This window comes from Alligator sinensis, unplaced genomic scaffold (assembly GCF_000455745.1).
Source record: "Alligator sinensis unplaced genomic scaffold, ASM45574v1 scaffold596_1, whole genome shotgun sequence".
Lineage (NCBI taxonomy): Eukaryota > Metazoa > Chordata > Crocodylia > Alligatoridae > Alligator > Alligator sinensis.
This window is the reverse complement of record NW_005841967.1, coordinates 3,110,036-3,117,341: the sequence shown is the minus strand read 5'-3', so window position 1 is coordinate 3,117,341 and position 7,306 is coordinate 3,110,036.

The window sequence follows — 7,306 nt, the reverse complement described above, 5'->3', positions numbered from 1 at the left end:
TTTCCAATCTGTCCACATCCTTCTTGAAGTAATGTGCCCAAAATTGGACACAGCACTCGAGGTGAGACTCCACCAGTGCCAGAGAAAGAGAAAGAATCACTTTCCTTGATTTGAAGTGACACTTCTGTTAATACAACCCAGTATGCTTTTGGCTTTTTCAGCAACAAGAGTGCACTGTTGACTCATATTCAGCTTATGATCCACTGTAACCTCCAGGTCCTCTTCTGCAGCCTAGCCAATCATTCTCCAGTTTTTATCTGTTTATGTAATTAATTAGTCCCAAATGCAGGACTTTGCATTTGCCCTTGTTGAATTTAATCTAATTGCTTGTAGACCATTTCTCCTGTATACCCAGATCACTCTGGATCCTTGCCCTACCCTCAACCCTTAGGGTCTGCAAATTTACCCAATTTGGTTTCATCCACAAATTTGCTAAGTGTGGACTCAGCACCATCATCCAAATAATTAATGAAGATATTAAACAATGCCAGACCCAAGCCAGACCCCTGAAAAACCCCACTCTATACCTTCTCCCAACTAGATATTGAGCCATTGATGACTACTTGTTGAGCACAACGATCCAGCCAGTTTTGTATCTACTTTACCGTGCTCTCATTTAGTCTGAATTTCCCTAGCTTGTTAATGAAAATATTATAGAAGACAGTGTCAGAAGTCCTGCTAAAAACAAGGTATATCATATCTACTGTTTCCGCCCCGCGCCCGCCATCTGAAGAGCTTGTCACCTTATCATAGAAAGAAATCAGGTTGGTCAGGCACAACTTGCTCTTCATGAATCCATGCTGCTGTTCCTGATCATTCTGTTCTCCAGAGGTGGATCCAGGTGGGGTGCAGTGGCACAGTTGCACCTCCCCACCCTTCATTCTGGCTCCACTCAGACCTTAAAACCAACTGCATGGGAGGGCAGTGGCATATTTATTCATATAGTAATGAGAGAGTCAATTGACTTCATGTCTTATCTCTCTGATTCCTTTTAATTTTTCTCTATTCCACATGTGTTAAAGATCCTCTGTCCTATTTAATGGTTTTGATGTTTCACTATTCGAAGTACCCTTTCTTCTGCAATTCTGTTGTCTGTTAGTCATTTCAGATAACATCCGTTTTCTAGTGCACAGCCCTGAAGACTGTTTTTAGCTCTAGCTAAAAAACGTAACTCAGGTGTGGTAATATTAACTCAGGTGTAGAAATGACTGACAATGAAGTATTAGAGACAGTGAGCACACCTACACATGCGCCGGACTGTGCAGTCGTTACTGTGCAGTCATTTAGTACTTGCTTTAGAAAGTACTAAATGATATGTGCAGCAACCACCATTACTGCGCAGTCCCGGCACTGTACAGGTCATTTCCAATGCTACTGCACAGTAGCATTGGCATCACAGTTTGTACCTGCCAATACTATGTCACTGTAGTGATGAGCTACATTACCATAGTACATTACTATGGCGATGTAGCCTCTCATGTAGACGCGCCAACTGTCAAGATGCTCACGAAGGCTAGATTTTGTTTTATGAATCTGGAAAAGAGATGTATCTTTAACTATAATAGCCACAGGACTAATGATATAACATCTTTTGAGTATTTTTTGCATAGTTGGTTGTATTTTTTTAAAAACTTGATATATTCTAGCAAGTTAGCAAACATTCCAATAGTTGCATTTACTTTTGCTTTGATCTTAATCTGGATAATATAGTACTAGTTCCCTACCATATTAGTAAAGCTTCTAGTTTCTCTAACTAGAGAAATATGTGTTGTATGTGTTATGTGATGTTGTGCCACACCATGTGCCCCCCCACCTTTTCAAAATCCTGGATCTACCCATGCTTTAGATGCCTCAAAGTAGATTCCTGGAGGACCTGCTACATGCTCTCAAAGTCAGACTAACTGGTCAGTAATTTCCCTGATACTTCTTCTTCCCTTTCTTAATGTATTCACCCTCTTCCAGTTGTCTAGGACCTCACCCAGTCTCCACAAAGAGGATAGCCAATGGCTGTGAAATTACCTCAGCCAGTTTCTTCAGTACCTAGGGTGTATCCCATCTGGCTCTGCTGACTTGAGAGTATTTATTTCCTTAAGTAATCTCTAACCTGTTCTTCCACCATACTAATCTATTTGTCTCCTTCCCTAGCTTTACTGTGCTTATCATCTGGTTGCTGACTTTATTCATGAACATTTAAGTAAACAAGGTATTAAATACTTCCTCCTCCTCTGCATCATCTGTAACTAGATTATTTTCTGCATTCTGTAAAAGATCTATGGTTTCTTTGGCCTTTCTCTTACACGTAGAATCCCTTTTTATTGTCTCGTATGTCTCTTGCCAGTTGCATCTGAAATCATGCCTTCCCCCTGCACCTATGCAGTATTCTTGTACTCCTCCCTAGCAATATGACCAAGTTTCCAGTTTTTGTAGGATTCCTTTTTGAGTTTCAGTTCATTGAAGAGATTGCTGTCTAGCCAGGCTGGTCTCCTATTGGACTTCCTATTCTTCCATCACATTGGGATAGTTTTCTCTTGCACCCTTAGTAGAGCCTCCTTAAAGGAGTCCAGGAAAGCTGGCTGCACTTTATTTCCCTTAGACTTGCCTCCCAGGGGATCATGCCCACCAGTTTCCTAAGTCTGTCAAATTTACCAGAGTTTTTGAAGTCCAGTGTCTTTATTCTTCTGTTTTCATTCCTGTTTTCCCTTAGGATCTTGAATTCTGTCATTTTATGCCAAATTAGCTTCCACCTTCTCATTCTCAACCAAATCCTCCCTGTTTGTGAGCAGCAAGTCCAAGAAGTCCCCACCCCTCCCCCGCCAGCAGCTTCTCTACCACCTGTACCACAAAGTTATTCCTAACACACAGCTTGTACACTGCTGTGCTTCTCTCTCAGCAGATGTCACAGTAATGGAAGTCCACTATGAAAGACAGGTCCTATGACTTAAACTTTGGAAAGTTTTGTTTAAAGAGCCTCATCCACCTCTTTATCCTGGTCTGGTGGTGTCCTATAACAGAAGCCCACCCTGCTATCCCCTCTGCTGTTAGTCCCTCTGACCTTGTTCAGCATCAGGTAGGACTTGCTGCTTGATGAGAAACTCTGCTCTTCAATAAAATCACCAATAAAGTTTCCCTGAAAGCTACATTAATATTCAGCTTTAATAAGCTGCCAAAAGCCATTTCTTTTTTACCTTGACTGACAGCTATAGGAAAGTAACCAGGGCTGGAATGCATGCCATCCCAACTCATCACATGACTTTATTTATCACATAGCACAGTTATGAAATTTAAATTCTGCCTTCAAATTGGATTAACACAATAAACTAGTCCCAGTTTTCAGCAGTCCTCCTACCATTTGGATAGTGGGAACCATTGCTTTGCTCATCAGATTAATGGAACAAAACAAGACAAAAGCCCAAGAATGCATTGATTGCCTAATTACTTTTCAGACTTTCTATTAGTAATTCTGTCAATCACTCTTGGAGGTGTCTTTCCTTGTAGTGACCTTTCCTTGTGCTAACTGTGTGGTCCTTAGCCATAATGCCAAATAAGTTCCAACATTTGAGCCTAGTTGTGAATTTTCAAGCTTAGTCTTTCAAAAGGGAATTGCAAAATATCTATTGTCAGCTTATTAGGTTGCACCTGAAACACACCATACTGGCATAAATGATTACTTAAAAAAAGAAAATTAGCCTCAACAGTAGGCAGGTCAAGCCAGTCTCAATGAATTTCATGGCCAAACCATGATAAAGAAAATCCATATTTCCCAAATAGATTCCCATATTGCATGAAAATATTTTTTAAAGAAATGCCTAGCACATTTTTCAACTATAGAGCTTCAGACACTTCACAATTAGGCTAATGTATAAGGTTGTAACCAAATAAGAAAGTGACCCATACCCTTTCTGCATATAGAATTATTCCTGAAAGTGGTACTAGTTTTTGGTCTCAAATATCAATGTTTGCTCAAATAAAGTAAAAATAAACTAAAACTCTGTTATGTTTCATTTCAATCTTATAAAAATCTTAAATGAATAATTTTAAAATACTTTGAAAAAGACACTTTTTTGGGGGGAGAACTATTTTTTGTGCACATTTTCATTTTTACCACACTGTTGTTTATCCTTTGAAGCCAAAGAAGACCGTGACATCACTGATTGGTTTGGTTTCTGTGAACACGCGAATGGCTGATCAGACCAATTTGTGCTTTAAACTGCCTATGGCACACTGAGAGATGCCACTTTAAGTTGCTTGATCAACAGAGAATATGCTGATGTTATGAGATTTATGCTATTTGCGCTTCTGCTCTGCCTCAGCAGTTCTTCTCCACTCATAGGCGGTAGCTCCAGTATGGATGAGGCTTTGCCAGGTGGAACGATCATGAATGAGATTTTCCTAAGACTTCAGGTTAATGGTGAAATGTTTCAAGGATGACTTGAGGGAGTCCTTGAAGTGTTTCTTCTGAGAGTGCTTTCCCTCCTTTAGCTCACCGTAGAAGATCTTCTTTGACAGTCACTCAGCTGACATCCTGGTAACATGGCCTGCCCATCTCATCTGTGATTTCATCAACAGTATGTGGATGCTTGGAGTGCCTGCCTGTGTGAGAACCTCAGTGAATGGGACCTTGTCTTGCCATCTGATCCGCATCCGTTTCCTTAGACAGCCCTTGTGAAAGTGGTTCAGCTTCATAACATGGTGTCTGTGTGCTGTCCAGATTTCACATGCATACATCAGGACTGGCAACACAATGGCTTTGCAGACCTTCAGTTTTATTTGTCAGGTGATGCCTCTGTGTTCCCACATATTTGTACATAATCTGCCAAAGGCCATGCTTGCTTTAGCAATTCTGGCATTGGTTTCATCATCGATATGAACTTCACGTGACAGTGTACTGCCGAGATAGGTGAACTTGTTCACTACCTGGAGGGTTTGGCCATTCACTGTGATGCTAGGGTCTATGTAAAGCTTTACTCATAAAGGCTGGTGCACTACTTTTGTCATCTTAGTGTTGACTGTGAGACCAAAGCTGTCACAAGCTGAAGAGAAATGGTCTATACTTCACTACATGTCAGACTCAGATTTGCATTCAGGAAACATTCATCAGCAAACAAGATCATGAACAGTCACTTCCCGTAACTTCATCTTCACCTGTGTCTCCTCAAATTGAAGCTTGCCATCAGTCTTGTAATGAGTGTCAATCCCAGTGTAACAGTCACAAAGGGCATCTGTAAATATAGCAGAGAACATCATACCGAAGAGGGTTGAGGATAACACACAGCCCTGCTTGAATTCATTGGTGACTGGGAACGGTTCAGATGACTCACCATCATCCATAACGCAAGTGAGCATGCCATCATGGAATTGGTGAACCATTATGATTAATTTCTCTGGGCAACTGAATTTTGCCATGATCTTCCAAAGGCCCTCCCAACTGACTGTATCAAATGCTTTTGTCAGGTCAATGAAAGTAATTTACAGGTTGAAGTTTTGTTCCCAGCATTTCTCCTGAAGTTGACAAGCTGCAAACACCAAGTCTGTGGTCCCACATCCTTTCCTGAAACCACGCTTACTCTCTCAGGCCCTTGTTCAATATTTTGCACAAGGTGATTCAAAAGAATTCTGCTGAGGATTTTACTGGCTATTGACAGCAAGGAGATGCAATGATGGTTGTCACAGGATTGTCTGTTGCCTTTTCTCTTGTATAAGTGGACAACGGGTGCATCCTTGTACTCCTGAGGTATAGTATTTTGAGCACACCTTGCCTGGGTGAGTTCAGTCAGTTTCAAAGCCATGTGTGAGCTTCTGGCCTTGTATACCTCGGCTGGTATAGTATCTGCTCCAGGTGCTTTACCATTTGACAGCAGGTTAATTGCTTTCACATTTTCAGTCAGCGTTGGAGGGATCAGCAAGAGGTATATGTTAATGTCTACCTGGGGCAGTCGATCAATTGCCTCCTCACTAATAGATGATTGTTGGTTTGAGGATGTTGTTGAAGTGCTCTACCCATCTCTCCAATATCTTTCCTTTATTGATGAGCAGTGTGGTGCTATCAGCACTCAGTATTGGAGCTGTTCCTGATGATCCTGCCCATACATTATCCTCAGAACATCATAAAAGTTCTTTATATCATTTCTGTCTGCATAGGACCGAATTTCATCTGCCTTGTTACTCAGCCATAAGTTTTTCATCTTTCTTAGTTTGCATTAGACAATCCTCATTGGCCTTATGGAGCCAATGTTTCTCATTCAATAGTCTCCCTATGTCAGTATCGTTTTCAGCAAACCAATCTTGATGCTTACATGTGGGACAAAGGGTATTGGATGCAGCCAAGTAGACAGTCTCTGAAGGATGCCCAATTTTCTTCAGTGTTATTGGAGTTTACATCAATTATTTCTAGTTGACTGCACAGTTCTTCAATAAATGTATGTCTCACATTCTCTTGTTTTAATCTAACATTGAGCTTTTTGGGTGCTTTTTTGCTTTGTGATCATCTACTAGGATGTATCCAGATATTCAACTTGGAGACAATGAGCCTGTGATCAGTCCTGCATTCTGTACTTCTCATGGCCTTTGTCACTGACATCTTGTCTGTTTCTTCTCCTAATGATGACGTAATCAACAATATACCAGTACTTGGAGCGCAGGTGCATCCGAGATGTCTTGTTGTAGTTTGGCAGATAGAAGACTGTGTCGAGGGTGAGGAGGTCGTGTTTGGTGCATTTACTCAGGAGGAGGAGCCCATTGCTGTTGCATTTCCCAGGGCCATTTTTTCCAATGATGCCTGGCTATGCCTGGTGATCTGCCCCAACCCTAGCATTTAAGTTACCAAGGGTGATGCGCTTGTCTGCCTTCAGCACTTCTGTGAAAAGAGACTCCAGCTCTTCATGAAATTTGTCCTTAATCATACCTGGGTTGGTCATAGTGGCTGCATAGGCACTGATGATAGTTGCTCATCTTTGCCCAGACAGTGGGAGCCTCTTTAGCATGAGTCTGTCATTCATTCCCTTTGGGAGATTCGTAAGCTTGTCGATTAGTTGTGTTTTTGATGGCAAACCCAGCACCGCCCACCCACTCACACACACACTCTTCTTTTTTTTTCCTCCTGAAATTCTTCCAGGCATGTTGACCATTTCTAAATGACAGTTATGTTCACTTGGAACAATGAAACTATCAACCAACAGGGGGTCAGTTCATGAATGCAAAAGGCACATGGGGAGATCCTAATAATTTAAATTACTTCTAAGTTAGGTTGACATTTTCCTCAGAGTTAGGTGCCTCCCTCAAGAGACTTAGTTCTTTTATGCTTCTAAAT